Raw genomic sequence first — 19,332 nt, 5'->3', positions numbered from 1 at the left:
ACAAAAATAAATTCAAAATGGATGAAAAACCTAAACGTGAGATCTGAAAACATAAAAGCTCTAGAAGACAGCGCAGGCGGTAACTTCTTTGACATTACCAAAGCAGTTTCTTTCTATGTATGTCTCTTAAGCCATGGGAAACAAAAGCAAAAATGAACTATTGATTCTTGATCAATATAAAAAGCTTCTGCACAGTGAAAGAAACAAAACTAAAAGGCAACCTACAGAATGGGAGAAGATATTTTTAAACCCAATAAAGGTTTAGTATCCAAAATATAAGAAAAACATATACAACACAACCAAAAAATAACCCAATTAAAAATGGATAGAAGACATGAACACACATTTCTCCAAAGAAGATATACGCATGGCCAATAGGCACATGAAAAGATGCTCAGCATCACTTACTATCAGAGAAATGCAAATGAAAACTACAATGAGCTATCACCTCCTACCTGTCAGAATGGCTAAAATCAACAGTATGAGAAACAACAGCGTCGATGAGGAAGTGGAGAAAAAAAGAACCCCTTGGGCTGTTGGTGGGAATGCAAACTGGAGCAGTCACTGTGAAAAACAATATGATGATTCCTCTAAAAGTAGAACTACCCGATGGTCCAGAAATCACACTACTGGGTACCTACCCAAAGAATTTGAAAACACAAATTCAAAATGATACATGTACTCCTATTTATCTGCAGCATTATTTACAATATCCAAAATATGGAAAGAGCCCAAGTGTCCATTGTTTGATAAATGGATAAAGAAGATATGGAATATATATATACAACAGAATATCACTAAGCCATATCAAAGAATGAAATCTAGCCATTTGCAATGATACGGATGGAAGTAGAGGGCATTATGCTAGGTGAAATAAGTCAGGCAGAGAAAAACAAGTATCATATGACCTCACTCATATTTGGAATCTAAGAAATAAAACAAATGAACAAAGGAGAAAAAACGCGAGAGAGGCAAACCAAGAAAGAGACTCTTGACTGCAGAGAACACGCTGCTGGTCACTAGACTGGAGGGGAGTGAGGTTAGGTGAACCAGGCGATGGGGATTATTGATGCTCTTGTGATGAGCACCGGGTGATGTACGGAAATGTTAAATCACTGTATTGTCCACCTGAAACTAAGAGGACACTGTATTTACCATAGTAACATAACATAAATGAAACAAAAACTTGAAATAAAAAATTTTTAAAACCCAATTCAATTGACACTGCTAGTAAACTAGTAATTTTCTTACATAGCTTCATGAGATCAGCTGTGGACATGGCAATAAAAAAGAAATTTGCCTATTTATTCCGCGTATCTGAAGGAATTCAGCGTTTCAGACTGCAGATACGCAAGTACAGTCTATGTCCACTCTTCCACCCATAGTTCCTAGATTCCATCCCTTCGTCCACGCAGAAGCCCGCCGACCGTGCACAACGGGCTGCTTGGTTCATCAACGTCTTCGTGCGCAGTGAGAGCTTCTTACTACCCTTGGTCTCACAGCAGAGTGACTGTGCCACGACGTAAGTGCCCAGGAAAATAGCTCCCTATCTTGCTCCAATTTGCTCACGGACTTAAGTCACACACATTTATAGAGTGGCTTATGTGCCGAGCACAATGATAAGCAGACGGCCTGCAAAGCGGGCCACCCCTGACCTTGCCCACAGGGACCCGTCCGCTCTGCCTGCCTGTCTAGAACCAGCTGCTTGTTTTGTTAATTCTTTGAGGATTGAATAAAAATACGGCCGGATTCTTGCTGACTGGCAGATGAATGTGTCATTCGTTTGATGAACAAATGAATTCGTAGCACCGGGAACAGAGCTGGGAGGGCTGGAAACCTTCCGAAGAGCTTGAAGAGATGAGTATGTGTCTGGTGCAATCTCCGGGCTTTGAAAGTTCATCCACGCCCGTGCCAGAACCGCCATGACAATAACTGGCCCCAGACACAGATATGCGAGCCCCAGTTCTGCCAGAAATTTCTCCTTCCTGGGAATGATGAATTCGTTTTAATTTATTACTTCACCTGCCTGCCTTGAGTTCACGAAAGTCTCAGAAAAGATCTGGAAATTTGGGACGATGGATAAAATAAAATGGGAAACGGGGCAAAGCTCTCTAAGAATCTGCCAAATGTCTGGTAGCAGGCTAGTTGGGCTACCCAACAAATAAGGTAAGGTGTTTTACCGCAGCCTGGCCCATCCAGGTAGTGTTGAGGACGGGCACACGCCCCCACCATAGGGGAAGGTGTCCTGGAATTTAGCGATAAACACAAGAGGGCTGAGCCCCCTCTGACCACACAGAGTTCATTGTATATTAACTAGCACAAATGAGTCATTTCAATCCCTAATTATGTAGTTCAAGGAGGAACTTTATTCTGATTCCTCCTCGCCTCTTGCTGGACCTTGTTATTAAAATGAGATTAGGCTGCTTACATTTTTAGTCACACTGCTCTCTATCTTCAACGTGCATAGTTCATTGCAGCTCGGAGTTCCCTGTGACGTCAGTAATGACTGACCTATTTATCTGTGCCCGGGGCTGTTCATCTGAAAGTGGAGGGTAAAAGCGAGCACCAGAAATCATGCCACAGTAATAGGAAAAACCCAGAGAGAGAGAAACACGCACGCTCCGGGGCGGGAGGAGGGGAAATCCTCTGTGAACCCTGCCGCAGGGAGAAAGCCCTTGGAAAGTTAGGAAAGTCCTTCTTCGGAGCCAGACCCTATCTCTGCGAGGGCCGACTTGGTCCAGCAGTGAAAAACCTCTCAGGCAAGTTCCTTAAGGGTCCCAGGGTCTGCTCCACCCACCCGGTAACCAAAACACCACCTCCTCCTCAAAGACCATTAACCGTTCAGGCCCCGGGGTAAAATTCTTTCCCTCGGTCTTGGGAAGTTCCTCTTGTTCAAAGCAGTTACAAAAGTGGCCGCTCTGGCCCCGGAGGGCAGGCCATTCAAGGCAGCAGCCGTCTTGATCAGTGAGACAAAGGGATCTCAGGTCCCTGAAATCTCTAAAAAACAAAAGCAGCTATACTTTTTTTAATTTTTGTAAAATATAAATATGACAGAGAAAAGATCAGTACGTATTTCAGGGGGAAAAACGGTCTAAGACCCTTTTGTGCGAGGAGTTGATGTTAAGAGGACGCAGAGCACCTGCCTGCCGGGTCTGGTACAAGCTGCGGGATGCGGCGCAGCCCAGGGTCCTGTGGTGGGTTGGATGGGGCGGGCCTCAGGGAACCCAGTGGCGGGTAAACCAGCAAGTCTCCCTCCTCTACAAGGAACAGTATGCTCCAGGAGAAGACGGAGACGGCCACAGGGCGAAAATGAGGCTCTGCCCCAGGTTGGGGTGACCATCCCAAGGGTCCTCCTGAGCCGAAAAGGAGTCAGTCCCTGCGGGTGGCTCGAACACCTTGACTCAGGTCAGCGGGGGCCGGGCAGGGGCCGAGAAGAAAAGAGAGGAAGGGGCTGGACAGTCTCAGCGTGCCCTCTGGGCTCCCGTCCTGCGGGCACGGGTCCGGGTGAGGTGTCACTGAGCTGCCCCGGGCCCGGCCCCGGCGGAAGCGAGTCACTTACTTCTGACCCTGGATGGCAGCCTGGCTGCTCCCACTCCCACGCCCTCCAGGGAATCGAGCGAGGTGCCCATGAGATGCGCCAGAAAGCCAGTGCCCCGATGGCAGAAAAGGGAGGGGGTTTGTTCACTCATGAACTCGCTCTGTGCCTCTGTTGGTCTGCATTTACAACTCTTGAACTAGAGCCCCTCAGTCTGCCCCCTAAACAGCATCTGCATGGCGTCCCCCACTGAGACTGTACCTCTCCGGGTTTGGGCTCATGACTCCAACCTCCTCGGCTCCTTTTGTCGTCTTCCTCCCTCCCATTAAGTTAGAACCAGGTCCATCACGGCCTCACCGCCTTCTCCCTCCCCCAGCGTCTGCTCCGGGCTCCCACCTGCTACACCCTCACCGACCGCCATCAACCATGTCCCATGTCCCGGGCACTGGGGGCCACTGGACCCATCCTAGGGCGCTGCTCTTAGCTTCCTTCCGCTCTCCCTCGTCGCATGTTTTGTTTCTGGCTCCTTCCTTCTCTGCTCCTTCCCGACCCCAATTATTTGGAATTCCCTCCCCCTCCCCCGCCCGTCACTGTCTTTATCTGATTTGCAAGCATATTTAGAACCACATTTCAAAACTTCACCAATTTTTATTAAAGAATATCAGAGATTTCTTTGCAAGGCCAACATTTTAAAAAATCAAATGTTTAACAGGGGGGCGCATGGGTGGCTCAGCAGGTTAAGTGTCCAACTCTTGATTTCAGCTGAGGTCATGATCTTATGGGTTTGTGAGTTCAAGCCCCGGGCTGGGCTCAGCGCCGACAATGCTTTGGATTCTCTCTCTCTCTCTGTCCCTCCCTCACTCTCACTTGTGTTCTCTCTCTCAAAATAAATAAATAAGTAAACTTAAAATATCATCAAGAACTTACTGTGAATTGAAAAAAATACATCTAAAACCATCCCTTGCATCCTCAAAGTTAAACCCCTCGTCAATCTCTCTAACCCATAGACCAAGGCTACACCCCTCCGTCAAAACAGTGTTAATAAACTGCCTTTCGTGTGAAAAGACTATCCTATTTCTTACTTAACATCAGGGACATCTAACACACCATCAGTCATTTTGTCCGAAAGGAGCCGCGGGATTCAAAGCGTGCCCGGTGACTGGTCCTTATGATTTTCGTTCAGGGAGGGCGAGGCAGGGCGTCTGCTGACTTGGCTCCCGGGGAAACATTCACAACCAGGTGGGCCGTCACCTTGCCTCTCGGCTCTGCTCCCCGGGCCCCCGGCTCGCTATGCTGGGCCCGCCTGGCGGAGAGGCGCCAGCTGGAGCGGGGACTTGGGGAAGGAGGCCCGGCCCCCGTCCTTGCTGTGTGTGAGCACCTCCGGGCCTCCTGGGCCTGACGCCTCAGCCGCTGTGACTGCAGGGACGCTGCCTCCTCCCGAGCAGCTGTGGCCGCCCGCCGTCTTCTAGTGCCCAGACATCCTGACTGCGTGACGCCCGCTGCGCTCACTGCCCTTGCAGAGACCTGCGTCCTGGCCCCAGGAGCCCCCCACGCCCTGGGCCCTTCGCCTCATTCCTTCGGCCCCGGGGATGGGACTGGTCCTGACCGGGACCTCAGTTACTTTTCTCTCTCACTTGGGCCGTCAGCCACCTTCCCTGTAGTTAGCAGCTCTTCACGGTAAATGCTCGCTGTCCGCTGTCTGTCCGCACACCGGGAGTGCTCTCTCCCTCGGAGTGGGTCCTTCACAGTGACCCTGAGAACTTCTCTTCCTCTACAGAAAAGCCATTGTTTGAGAAGCGGGCCCCACTTCTCATGATTCATGCACAAAATGTTTCCCGAAGATCGTCCATAATCAACAGCTTTGCAAAGTGCAGGGCCACAAACCTGGCCGACCACTGAAGTCCACCGCACAGTGTGCAGATCTGACCGAGTTCCCGTGAGCGGGTGCCGGCTGCACAGCCCAGCTGCCACTGGGTACCACCCCCCGCCCCCCCGCCCGCCCTGCGCAGGGAGGTTCCTGCTGAGGGTTCACAGCTGAGCCCCTGGGGATGGCTCTGTGCTGGTGGGAGTCCACGGGCCCCAGGTTACAGCCAGTCCCCGGGAGTGACCGGGGCCCAGTGTGTGGCCCATGCAGGCCACGAGTTTGTGCGCCCTGAGTCTGTCTGGGAACGGCTCTGAGGCAGCACGCCGGTTGCCCAGCAGCCTGGGGGATGCGCTGAGCCCTCTGCCCCAACAGCATTAGGGTTCACCTCCCCCCTGCCCGCCTGCCTCACTCACCCCTACTAGGCACTTCTGCCTCCTAGTCAGCTTCCTTTGGCGTCCAAACCGCATGGGATTAGTGTCCCCACAGCTTGGCACTTCTCGGCCTAAGGACCTCAAGCACACGGTGGGAACCTTAGACAGAGGCTGACACCAAACTCACATGCAGCTGCTCGAAGAGTGGGGGTCCCTCTCCAGGAGGAAGGGGAAGAGTGGGGCCCTCAAAACTGAGAAACACGGTGCCTGGGGGGCTCAGGTAGGCATCCGACTTCGGCTCAGGTCATGATCTCATGGTTCGTGGGTTCGAGCCCCGCATCAAGCTCTGTGCTGACAGCTTAGAGCCTGGAGCTGCTTCAGATTCTGTGTCTCCCCCGCCCCCTCTCTGCCCCTCCCCCACTCATGCTCTGTCTTCTCTCTCTAAAATAAACAAAAATTTTTAAAAAATTAAGTGTTAAAAGTTCTCAGACAGAAGAACAGACAAAAGCCACAGAGAGCCAAAAGGCTCCGCCTGCCACATAGCAGGACCACAGACAGGGAGAAAGCCGGGGTGGGGGTGCCACGGGGCCACGGATGGGAAGGTGCATCCTGAGAAGGTGCATTGGACAGAAACGCCCTCATGTTATTCTAGATTTACAAGATGTCCACACAAGAAACACACCTCTGGGCTGGCTCCAGGGACTGAATGTTTGTGTCTCCCCAAAACTGGTTTGGTGAAGCCCTACCCTGCCCTATGCTGGCATTTGGAGATGGGGTCTTGACGGAAGCCAAGTTCAATGAGGGGCATGGGCAGGGCCCTCTTCCAACGGGATTCGTGGCCTTGTGAGAAGAGGAGAGTAGACCCGTGCTCACGCTACCCCTTTCCAAGCACTCGCGGGAGAAAGGCCAGAAGACGCCATCTGAGAAGCAGGCAACGGGCCCTCACCGGACTCCGAATCGGCCCGTGCCCTGGTCTTGGACTTCAGCCTCCAGGACTGTGAGAAAATCAGTGTGTTGTTGAAGCTGTTCTGTCTGTGGTATTTATGGTGGCCAACTTGGCTAAAACTGTTGGTTAATTAGTTACTATTGTAATTCTGTTGATATAGTTAAACCCAGAGTTTAAGAATTGTTGAATGTCCAAGCCATCTGGACTTTATCTTAACACTCCTGACCTTCACAACCTTTCTGAACGAACAGTATCTGGCTGATTACTGAGTTCTTTCTAGAATTTGAGATCTTCACGTGACTTAGAAGCTTCAGGCTGGCTAAATGTTTGCCAACATTACACGACCAAACTGTAATAAGTTTATAATCAGCTTTGGCAAAATAGGAAGCAGGTCATAAAACTGTTGTATATGGCTAATGGTCTTTCGTTTTAATTTTTTTTCTTTAATATTTATTCATTTTTGAGAGATGGAGAGAGACAGGGTATGAGCAGGGAAAGGGCAGAGAGAGAGGGAGACACAGAATCCGAAGCAGGCTCCAGGCTCTGAGCTGACAGCCCAGAGCCTGACTTGGGACTTGAACTCACAAGCCTTGAGATCATGACCTGAGCTGAAGTATGACTAATGGACTTAATGGCAGTTATAGCAAATATGATTCACTTTCCAATAATTACTAACGTGTTGATTACTGTGCATAAGGCACTGCTCAAATCACTTTGTGTACTCTGTAATGCTCATTCCTACAATAGCCTTTTGGAATGGGTACCATTACATCCTGATTGCAAAGATGAGTAAATAATCTGAGGCACAGAGAAGCTAGGGAATTTTCTCTAAGTTATACGTGAAGGGTTGAGCCCGGATGTGAACCCAGGCACCGGACAGCTGAGTTACTGTCCTTAATCATTTTCCTGGGAGCTTCCAGCCGCTATTCCTTCCACTGGGTCCCCCGAGGCTCTCCCTCCACTACCGCCGTGCATTTTTAGCAAACCTGGTGTCTATCATGATGCCTCTTTATGCAAGGACAATACTGTGAGCATCACCTTGCATAAAGAAACTACGGAAAAGCCCCATGAAGTAATGGAGAATTTCCTTGTGCACACCCCCTCGTGATTACCCAGAACAATCCTAAGAGAATGACTTAATGGCCCCCGGAAGTGGAAACCATTCATTGGACGGGATGCTTGATTCTGGTGCTTTGGAATGGGAGACTGACTTTGCCTCCAACGGTGCACTGTTTTCCTCCCTCTCTGTTCTGCAAAAGCAGTACTTTCATGTCAGTATCTTATAGCAGAAGCAGTCACCCAGCTGGATAAGATTAATTTTTAATCACTGCACGTAGAGGAAAAGCGGACATGCCTTCCTCCTCGAAGTATATACATTTGCACGTGCGTGTGCGTGCGTGCGTGCATGTGTGTGTGTTAGGGGCGTAGATTAATATTTTCTCCATTGAGATACGCTACTCTTTCATTTGAAAAAGTTTCTTTCTAAATCACGATCTTCCACATGACAGTCTATGAGCAGACAACCCAAAGTAATCAGTTTGGATTGGATGTTCAACTTACAGTAATTGTAGACTTTCAGAGAATATTTGCCTTAGTTCCTTCCTCTGAAATGTGTCAGGTTTTCCACAACTATCAGAAATCATCATCTACGAAAGGGTCCTCCTTCATAGAAAACAAATCATGTACACATACATACATTCATAACATACGCATAAAGAGCCGGGGACAGCGTGGACTGCCACAGCTCTCCTGGTTCTAAACAAGGAGACGAGATTAAATAATGAGATGAGTTAGGAATAGTGGCGATAAGTAATGCTTATTGAACATTTGGTATGTGGCGGGTAGTAAGTGCTTAATTTTCATGAGCCCTTCCGCCCCTCACTGTGTGAGTATGATACTGTCTTCATCCACAGTTTTTATATGTTGATGTGACTTTTTTCATTGACAATTGGAGTGTTTGCCAGGGCAAGCCAGCCACTGTGAGAAAACTGGCTGCCTTCTTTCCCGAAGGGAATTGATTTAGTTACAATTGTATTCTTATTTTTGAGAAGGCCAAATAGATTCGTCATGATTTACTATGAGGTCAATGCCAGTTGAGTGAATATATTTGGCAGATGAATAAAAATGAAAATAATTCTGTTTGCATCCATTTGTTAGAAACCACAATCCACTGCTTCTTAGAAGCGTATACAGTCCTTGACAATGAGATCATGAGCAAGGAAAACACAAGTGATAAAATCCCCTAGAAAGCCCTGGTGGGTTTTTTTTAGACCTTTCAGATACAATTTCCTTTAAAATATAATCTCAGAGAAGAGCAAAATACCATGAAAAGGTTCATTTTCAAGAAATATTGCCATTAACGTACAACAAATAAGATGCCAGCAGGGCTCTGAAGGAGAAGAGAACAGAAACCAAACACAACATTATCTAAGAAAACTTAACTTGCTGAACTTCAGCGTAACAGAAAGAAATGAGAACACGCTTTCTCAGACAATTCTGAAACATTAGTTATATTGTATTTTTTAAATGTTTTTTAATTATTTTTTGAGAGAGACAGGGCGTGAACAGGGGAGGGACAGAGAGAGAGGGAGACACAGAAACTGAAGCAGCTCCAGGCTCAGAGCCGTCAGCACAGAGCCTGACGCGGGGCTCAAGCTCGCAGTGAGATCATGACCTGATCAGAAGTTGGACGCTTAATCGACTGAGCCATCCAGGCGCCCCATTGTAATTTTTGATGATTACATAAGACAGCAAGCTTCTGAACTCACTCATAAACAAATCCCTGATTTTCCGATCAGGGTGTTAAACTATTTCTGACAATCAGTTCTGATAGATGTTATGCATTTTTCTTAATACAACTGAATCATGCGGATCCTTAAGCTCATAGAAGATTCAAATCCACTGAATAGAATTCGGCTGATGACAATTGGTACTGATGCAAGTGTGCATCTTCCCTGATCTGTCCCACTTCGGAAGGAAGGAAGTGTGCCGCGTTCCATCCCTGAAAACGACCCAGGAGTTTCCAGCCTCTCCATCTTACAATGAAGCCGAGGTCAATGAAAATGGATGGTTTGGATCCTGTCCCAGAAAAAGAACTCCAAAAGGGCCCAAGCCAAAGTCGTTTGAGGGCCCAATGTTACAGGAACTGGCCCCTAACAGGGGTCTTAACAAATTTGAGAAAATCTCTGATGTGGGGAGTTTAGAACTTTCTCATTCACAACGAGTCCCCTGGACCAGCAGGCTGCGTGTCACCTGACAGCTTGTCAGCCACGTGGACGCCCCACCCAGATCCTCTTACCCAAAGTCTGCATTTCAGCAAGCTCCCCAGATGACTGCTGTCCCTGGAGGCTGAGGGACACCGGGGTAGATTCGCTGCAGGGGTGGAGGTCAGGAAGGACCTCTTCTCTGGGACATTCCATACTACGAGTCTGGCGCTCATCGAGGGGACCTCCCCACCCCCACCCTGATGATGCAGCTCTGGGAAGGCTGAAAGTTTACCTGCTCTGAGCTGAAGACCTAAAGCTACGTGCTCTGGGGAGTCTGGAGACAGGACGGAGGCAGGGAGAGAGCCTGTGGCCAGTGCTGGGTCACCTGGACCTCTCCCTGTGGCATTACAGACAACCAGACGGCCTCTGACCCCAAACTTCAAATTAGCAAATAAAAAAGAAGGGGAAATCACGTGACAAGGGCTCCCACTTAGCAGGGGTTCCTATGTGTTTCTCTGCTGTGTCTCTAATCTCCCACGAGGCTGCAGACTGGGTGGTGTTTTCCGGATTTCATAGGTGAGGAAGGCAGGGTGCAGAGAAGCCGAGTGACGGGGACCACACGGCACGGCACGCAGCCAGAAGACACGGAGCTGAGTGAGATGCTCAGCCTGGCGCCCCAGGACCAGGTCCTGACCCCAGCTCTGGTTCATCACCGAGTCCTCAAAGCAAAGCAGACTAACTCCCATTTGCAGATTATGATCCGCTCTCCCCTTATCAATTCCTTCTCATGCCAACGTCGGGAAGAGGAAGTCCTTCAAGTAGGTTCTTAAAGGAAGGCGTGCTCAAAGGGAAAGTGAGAGGCAGACGTCTGAGGCTCCTGGTTGAATGGGACCGAGTGCAGGGAGTGCACGGAGACGCAGACCTGCACAGCCCAGCAGGCCTCTTCCAAACATCTGACCGGAAATGGCAGTGCCGGGGGCCTGGGCCAGAGCACCTCTTACTTCTGTTAAATAAAAGTAACCCCCCCACCCTGGCCGTCTCCGTCGCACACACTGGCAATCTTCTTCCTCAGTGCTCCCTAATAAAACTGTGTGTGCGGTGCTGGGCTGAGTCCCATTTCAGAAAGAGTCCAAACAATTTGCTCCCTAGAGAAGAAATGAAGAGTAACGGTAAGCAAAGTTAAAGACCAAAGCACAAAAACTACTAATTTCTCTCTCTCTCTCTCTCTTTTTGAACCGGAGAAAAAGGGAGTAATAAAATTCCCTTGAAGTCTATTTCACAGCTGTTCCTCTGGGGCCACAAAATAAAAGGCAAAACGCAGAGACATTACTTAAAATGCAAAAGTGGCAAAGGGAAATATTGCCGTGGGTAGGTTATAAATGACTTCAGAGCTTTCGGGAAGCTAAATCTTCCAGGCCAAGTGAAACACCGGCACGTTGATCCAAAGATGGTAAACCTCTCCCCGTATGTGCTCTTGCATCGGAACATCCTCTTATTAAATTAGGGTGTTTTATAACTAGTGAATAAAATTGGTATCATGTTTGCTATGCAAAATTCCCACTATTTTTCAAATGGATGTGCATTTTAATACGAAATTGAAATTTAATATCGAAAGCACGGAGCAATAAAGCCAACCCACCTAGTTCCAAACCCTGCTTAAATTATTTTTTGAATTTTGTATCTAATAACATAGTACAATAACACTGAAACAAGATTAACACTGCGATACTATTTGTTTAGGAAACCAAGGGTGTTGCTATGGAAACAGACATTCTGCATAACTATGGAAACAGTGACAGTGTTGTAAATAAAGATACTGAAAGGGGAACCGTGTAAACTTAACATATGAATTCTAAGAAGAATAGAGAGTGAGGAGGTGGAGGGAGGAGGATTTCTTTTCTTTCTTTCTTTCTTTCTTTCTTTCTTTCTTTCTTTTTTTTTTTTTTTTGGTAAAACAAGCATAGTTCTATATTTTCTGTCTCCTGGTAAGACTTTTACGCTAAGTTTTCAAAACCTTCACCGCGGTTTCTATAATCTTCTGTTAGTTTCTCTTTTCTCATCAACTGTCCAGATGATAATCTTATTTTCTTTTATTTTTTTGTGACCTAATTTTACTTACTGATAAAATTCATTGAAAACTGTTTTTGATTTTTGACTCAACTTTACTCTAATAGCATTTGAAAAGCCTTTTTCCTAAAGGCTTTTTCCTTTTTCCTAAAAATGTTAAAATGGGGAAAAAACTGCAGAAAGCATATGTTGAACTTACTACATTTTGAGGCTTAAAATAATACTTTGTAAAGCCCTGTACATAATATTTAAATCCCCACAAAAATTTTTTTAATTGGGCTATTAAAAGAAAATTAGTTTTTTGTTAATGAGATGACCATCGGAAGCCGTAATTGGAAGACACTCTTGCTCCATTTGTGAGGGATCCCCTGCGACCTCGCGCCCTGATGGAAGGTAATGGCCATGTCTTACTCACCTTTGCAATTCCCCTGACACTGATTAGACTGCTCCGCGCCCAGGAAATGCCCCCCCCCCCCCCCCCCCGCTGCGGCATGAGTGGGGCCATCAAGTTAAAAAGCGCTAGGGTACCACACTACAGTAGAATACATTAGAGACAACAGGACTCTCTGGCCGTGATCTGAGGAGTTTGCTGGGTCATGAATATTCGAAACCTGATCTGATCTCCTTTAACAGGCGAGGGTTGCCAGTGACAGGGGCGCTGTAGTAACACAACTGAAACAACCACCAAAGGGGGGCACGGGGGGCAGGTACAGGCCTGGGGCAAAGCGGGACAGCGGCCAGGTCCCCTTGGGATGTAGTGAACCCGCGCTGCCCACGGCGGGAGAGCTCAGGCAGAGCCTGACATGAGAGTCCTGGGGCCGAGGGGCACGTCCGCTCCTCAGCTGTCTTCCCCCGTTCTTGAGAAGGGAGCAGACTAGTATCCGTGTGCAAACATGGCGATGTAACCTGGCATTTTTTAAAACCCTAAGATGAATGCCTCTGTTTTGTTCATTTTAATTTGGAATTCTGTCATTTTTGAAGATCCCTAAGAGTGCAACAAATAAATAAAGATTTTAGATAAGCACTTGGGACCAGATCTTTGGTTTGTAAATTATGTTTCAGGGAAGGAGAGCTCTGGGGAGGTGGGGGCAGGGGGGGCGGGGTTTTGTGACACCTCACAAGCTGCCCCCTTTAAACTGTCCCTTGAAGGATCATCTCTGCTGCTCTCAAAAAAATAGAAAACAAAAGCAAGCTCCAAAACCGTCAGAAAGAAAATTCCTTCCAGCTCTATACGTCTGTGATTCTCTGGTGACTTTCTCAATAAATAGAGAATTATGAAACAACCACTAAAAATAGTCGTTTTTAATCAGAGAACCTCTTTAAAGCCGAGCTGAGAGTCAGATACATGTGACCACGGATCGTAGACATCAGACGTGTGCGGCACACCCACCACGGCCAGGAGCACGTCTCGGCGGGGACGAATGAGACTAGGCAAGGCCACGTGTTTGCGCCGTGGACACCCACGAGCGGCTGAGAGTCAGGGTCGGGTCTGCAGCAGGGAGGCCCGTGAAATCACAGGGGACCCCCAGCCCGGGGGGTTTGTTCATGCTCCGCTGTTGCCGTGCTGAATTCTTAATTATTTTGTCTTTGAACTTATGCTTTTAAGTGAGGTCTGCTGGGATATCTAAGCATAAACACGAGCAGATGTAGGGTGGGAGATGTCGGGGGGCTTTATGCACAAGGGTGTTCGTGAGCTCAGCCTGCAGTCCCCAAATACCACAGACGAGGTGCTTTATAAACAACAGGCGCTCATTCCTCGCAGCTCCGGGGGCTGGAGGTGCGGCAGCAAGGTGCCGGCGGGGTGCAGCCCCGGTGCCGGGCCACCGCTGTCTGCCTGGGTCGCAGCAACCGCCTTCTCGCCGGGCCGGGGAGGGGTCTCTGCTCCTCCTCCTGTCTTATCAGGGCCCCGTTCTCCTGCCTCGTTTGACCTAACTCACCCCAGGTACAGACCCGCTGTAGGCTAGGGCTTCGGGACACGGGTGTTGAGTCCATAGTCGTATATTATCCTTGCTCTGTTCTTCATGGGTAAAAAAAAAAAAAAAAAAAAAGGAAACAACAACCGAAAGGAGATTGTTCAGCTGGTCTACCCACTTCACAGAAGGTTACACGCTCATTCGGTTCAATCACGGTTTTCACGTTTCTCTCATAACACAGAAAAGGCCTTGGAAACACGATAAAAGGGGGAACTCTCACCTGGTGTACACAGCACTTTGACACGCCGGGTCAGAGAGTCCTCTGCCTAGACAACAGGTAGCTGGTATGTGTGCCTGCACCTGACGGGTGAGAGTGCGCGTAGACGGAGAACTAATACAGGTTGCGTCGACAGAACACACGTAAATCCTTTCTCCTGGAGGGTCTCGAAACATAATCGTCGTAAGCACATTGGTGGCCACAACGCAAACAGGAACATGAGGGTAAGTTATTCTAAAGCGTATTTTGGACGCTTGGATGTAATCATAGTGCCTGCCTCGTGGTTGTGCCCCCAGACCCACCAGGGACTCAAGGGACCCGTTTTGCGGATGCGGCCACACGAATGGCCTCTATCATCTTGTCCAGATGATGTGACAAAACTGATAAGGTCCATCACAGTGACGGGAGTGAAAATATCAAAAAACAAAAAACAAAGACAAAAGCCCAGGGAAAGTAGTCGTGGGATCGGGAAGGCCTCTCCCACCTTCTGCTGGGTGTGACCATGGCCACGGCGCTAAACTTCTCTCATCCTCGTACGCAGGAAGGATGCTGATGCCTAATCGTCTGCATAGCTTTGGCAATTACGTGAGACACACACATAATAGCATGTGCTACGTACCAAACATTTCAGGGAAAAGCTGCACAGCCCTATCTCTTTGAACATATTTAAGCCATCTAGCATCGTACCTGGCACGCGGCAGGTAATCAATAAGCCTTAGTCCCCATCTTCTCTCCACAGAGAAGATTTACAGGCGATCATATGTCCGGGATCTCACTGATGCACCCAGTGCAAAATCCATTGCTTTCCTGTGTGATTACGGCAAGCATCTTGTAGCTGCGCTCTACCTAGAAGAAAATAATTCATCCTTCGTGATTTCAAACGCAAAGACATTACAATGAATCATACTAATGAATATTTAAAAGTTGCTCTTATCCAGTGTGGCTTTACTAGGGTAGTAGAAGAAACATCCCCACTCAGATGAGGGTCATAAAGAAGGGAAAGGCTGTTTCATTTTCCCCTTAAGCACCTCACTGAAGCCCTTGGCTCTCTTATTAGCTCTGGGGCCTCACCAATGGGGTATGTGCCTGCACAGATATATGTTCATGGATGTGAACTTCCCTTCACATTTATGCTTATCTGATTCGTATTTTAATTTGATGTTTCTGTATATCCTTTCCAATTTTTTAAATGTTTATTTTTGAGAGAGAGAGAGAGAGAAACAGAGTGTGAGCAGGGGGCAGAGAGAGGGAGACACAGAACCCGAAGCAGGCTCCAGGCTCTGAGCTGTCAGCACAGAGCCCTATGCAAGGTTCAGACCCACGAACCATGAGATCACGACCTCAGCTGAAGTCGGACGTTCAGCCAACTGAGCCACCCAGGGGACCCTTGGTATATCTTTTTAAATGCTTAAGATATATTAGAAGATTTCCATCTCTACGATTTACAAAGAAAGACAATTACTGTCTTTGGATATTTATGATCAAAAGCTCTTTACTGATGGGGGCTGTCTTCCCCAAAGTGTTGAGAAACCTCTCTTTAGAATATGTTAACATTACATTTGCAGCTGCCCCTTCGCATTCGTATGAGCTGGGACTGATTATGTCACCCCACTTGCAACAACCTTGTCTCACAAAAATATAAGAGAAGAAAGTGGCTGGATTTAAGGGCTATTTCCGAATTCCAGGTAAGGCCTGATTCCTTTCAGATAAGCTGTTCCTACATTAGCGACCATGAGGGGTGACGGGCAGGGAGCCGGGATCACGTGGAAACCGCTCCTGGGCCAAAGTCAAATGTCAGAAGGTTACCTGCACGACCATCTCTGCTGTCCGTCGAGCGGAGCCTGGAGTCCTCCGGCAGAGCTCCAGAACGGCCGGGAGTTGCTTAGTCTCCGTGTTCAAAATACCACATCACAGGACACCAAGTGGCCAGGCAGCAAAAGCCAAACTAAACACGTGGGACGTCATCAAACTGAAACATTTCTTCTGGGGGACAAAAGCATGAATGAAAAGACCATCTACAGAATGGGAGAAAATATTTGCAAGTTATATGCTGGAGAAGGAAGGCACTGATTTTCATAGCATATAAAGAACACTTTTCGAGTTATAAGCTACTGAGCTATAGTTAACTAACTAACTAACTAAATAACCCTATTAAAAAGTAGTTAAGGGAGTGGAATACACATTTCTTTCCAAAGAACACAAATGGTCAGGAGGTAAATAAAAAAGTACAAATGGTCATAAGGTAAATGAAAAATCCTCAGCACCCCTGATCATCAAGGAAATGCAAATCAAAACGACACCGGTTAGACTATTAGCCTGGGGGGCTCAGTCGATTAAGTATCTGACTCTTGATTTCAGCTCAGGTCACCATCTTGTGGTTCGTGAGTTTAAGCCACACGTGGGGCCCACGCTAACAGCATGGAGCCTGCTTGGGAGTGTCTCTCTCTCTCTCTCTCTCTCAATAAATAAATAAATAAATAAATAAATAAATAAATAAACAATGTGGGGAAAAGGGAATCCACTACTGGTGAAAATGTAAACTGGTACAGAGGTTATGGAAAACATTACGGAAGTTCCTCAAGAAATTAAAACAGAACTCCCATAGGGTGAGGCAATCCCAATCCTTGATGTACATGCAGAGGAACTGAAACCACTATCTTGAAGAGTTCTCTACATTCCCGTGTTCGTTGCAGCATCATCCGTAATAGCTAAGGCTACGGGGGAAGGCCAAGTTTCCACTGATGGACGGAGGGCTGCAGAAAATGTGCATTTCCATGCAATGGAATTCTACTTCCGCCATATAAAGAGAAGGAACTTTTGCCATTTGGAATGACCTGGATGAACCCAGAGGACGGTGTGCTGAGTGAAATAAGCCAGATGCAGCAAGGCAGATATTATAGGTTCCCACTTACATGTGGAGTTTGAAATTCCTAGAAGCAGAGAGCAGAGTGGTGGGTATCAGGGTCTGGCTGTGGAGAAATGGGAGGATGTTGTTCAAAGCTACAAACTTTCAGCTATAAGATGAGTGAATTCTGGAGATCTGGTGTATGGCACGGTGGCTGGGGTTAATAATGCTGTTTTGTATAAACTAAAATCTGCCAAGAGGGTACATTTTTAAAAAATTTTTTAAATGTTTTTTTTTTTTTTTTGAGAGAGAGAGAGACAGCATGAGCAGGGGAGGGTCAGAGAGAGAGGGAGACACAGAATCCGAAGACTGGCTCCAGGGTCTGAGCTGGCAGTCAGCACAGAGCCCGACGCGGGGCTCGAACCCACAAACCGTGAGATCATGACCTGAGCCGAAGTCAGTGGCCCAACCGACTGAGCCACCCAGGCGCCCACAAGAGGGTAAATTTTAAATGTTCTTACCACACACACGCAAACGTAAGGTAACCGTGTGAGGTGATGGATACCTTATTCAGTTAATTAATCATTAATTAACTAATGACTATGGTAATCATTTTACAATGTACACGTATGTGAAATCATCATGCTATATGCCTTAAATATACACTTTTGTTTTCATTTCTCCTGCTTTCTTAAAAAAATTAATTCCAGCATAGTTAACAGGCAGTGTTATATTAGCTTCAGGTGCACAGTGACGTGATTCAACAGTTCTATACATCATCAGTCCTCGTCATGGTAAGTGTGCCCTTATTCCCCCTCCCCTGCTTCCTCCCCCCACCTCCCCTCTGGTGACCATCAGTGTGGTCTCTACAGTAGAGTCTGCCTTTTTGTTTCTCTTTTCCTTTGTTCAGTTGTTTTCTTTCTTCAACTCCACGTGTGAGTAAGATCATATAAATATACGCCCTTTTACCCATCAACTACATTTCAATAAAACTAGGAGAGGAGTGAAATAAACTATGTCATGTGTCCTGAGGCAAAGGTGGGCAGTAACATGGTACTCACCATGATGAACCGTGTCCCTCTTTAATTTGTATCAAGCCACATATTCCTACGGAACTGTAGGCAAATATTGACAGACGTAGTGGATATGGCCAAAATGGAGACCTACAGATTGGGGAAAACCAGTTCTGAACAGGTGATAACTTGCTATCCGTCTTCTCAATGGTACGGGATGCCTCCTACAGACAATTATATGCTGATTTCATTAGTTTGAGGATCTACATGCAAAATAAGCAGATTCTTACTCTTTTTAATATTTTACGACAGCTTTACTGATTTATTGTTCACACACCATACAATCCACCCACATGAAGTGTAATATTCAGTGATTTCAGTATATGCAGAGTTGTGCAACCTATAGTCAATTTTAGAACATTTCCATTACCCTAAAGAACCCCCATATTCTTTATTTTTTTCCTAAATACAATTTATTGTCAAGTTAGCTATTTATAGCACTGCTTTCAACAATACCAAGTTATGGAAAGAGCTCAAATATCCGTACACTGATGAACGGATAAAGATGTGGTTTATATATACGATGAAATTCTACTCGGCGATGAAAAGGAATGATACCCAGCCATTTGCAACAACATGGATGGAGCTGGAGGGTATTGTGCTAAGTGAAATAAGTCAGTCAGAGAAAGACATTTATCATATGTTTTCACTCATATGTGGATCTTCAGAAACTTAACAGAAGACCATGGGGGAAGGGTAGGGGGAAATAGTTACAAACAGACAGAGGGGCAAACCATGAGAGACTCTTAAATACAGAGAACAAACTGGTGGTTGATGGAGGGGAGGGAAAATGGGTGGACGTTGGGGAAGGTACTTGCTGGGATGAGCACTGGGTGTTGTATGTAAGCGATGAGCCACAGGAATCTATCCCCAAAACCAAGAGCACACCGTAAGCACATTCTTATTTTATCAAATCTCTATCCACTTACTCCAATGCCTATTTTAAAATATGACATCAGCCTTTCTATATATATAATTACTGCAATAGCAATAGAATTACTTGCTTTGCACTCTTAACTCAATAAGTGAAAGAATACAACGGATATCCTTAATTAGCACACATGGCCCTTTCTTCCCCGTGCAGATGGAGGTACACAAGACAGTAACAAAAGTGTACCTGTGGTGAACACCAACTACAGGTGCCATCTCAGGCGCCCACTGGTCCCAGCAAACCAAGGCGTTTAAAGAACAGTGGAGTATTTGCGGTGTATTTCACAATCAGAAGATATCTAAAG

At 46.9% G+C, this 19,332-nt stretch overlaps 1 long non-coding RNA gene across 2 annotated transcripts; it reads right to left on the bottom strand.

Annotated features, from left to right (window-relative positions):
- Nucleotides 1–9,366: 9,366 nt before the first annotated feature.
- Nucleotides 9,367–16,263, bottom strand: LOC120237179. 2 transcript variants are annotated; one of them, XR_005529881.1, is made up of 4 exons: nucleotides 15,986–16,263; nucleotides 14,867–15,025; nucleotides 14,183–14,345; nucleotides 9,367–11,067 (listed from the first exon to the last, which is right to left on the bottom strand). It is a non-coding gene; the product is annotated as an uncharacterized LOC120237179 (long non-coding RNA). The 2 variants fall into 2 exon arrangements; XR_005529882.1 differs by having other exon boundaries at nucleotides 14,183–14,336.
- Nucleotides 16,264–19,332: the final 3,069 nt, after the last annotated feature.

The sequence above is a fragment of the Hyaena hyaena genome, unplaced genomic scaffold (genome assembly GCF_003009895.1).
Source record: "Hyaena hyaena isolate Hyena2069 unplaced genomic scaffold, ASM300989v1 scaffold_174, whole genome shotgun sequence".
Classification (NCBI taxonomy): domain Eukaryota; kingdom Metazoa; phylum Chordata; class Mammalia; order Carnivora; family Hyaenidae; genus Hyaena; species Hyaena hyaena.
This window is presented reverse-complemented; position numbering and strand designations above follow the sequence as displayed.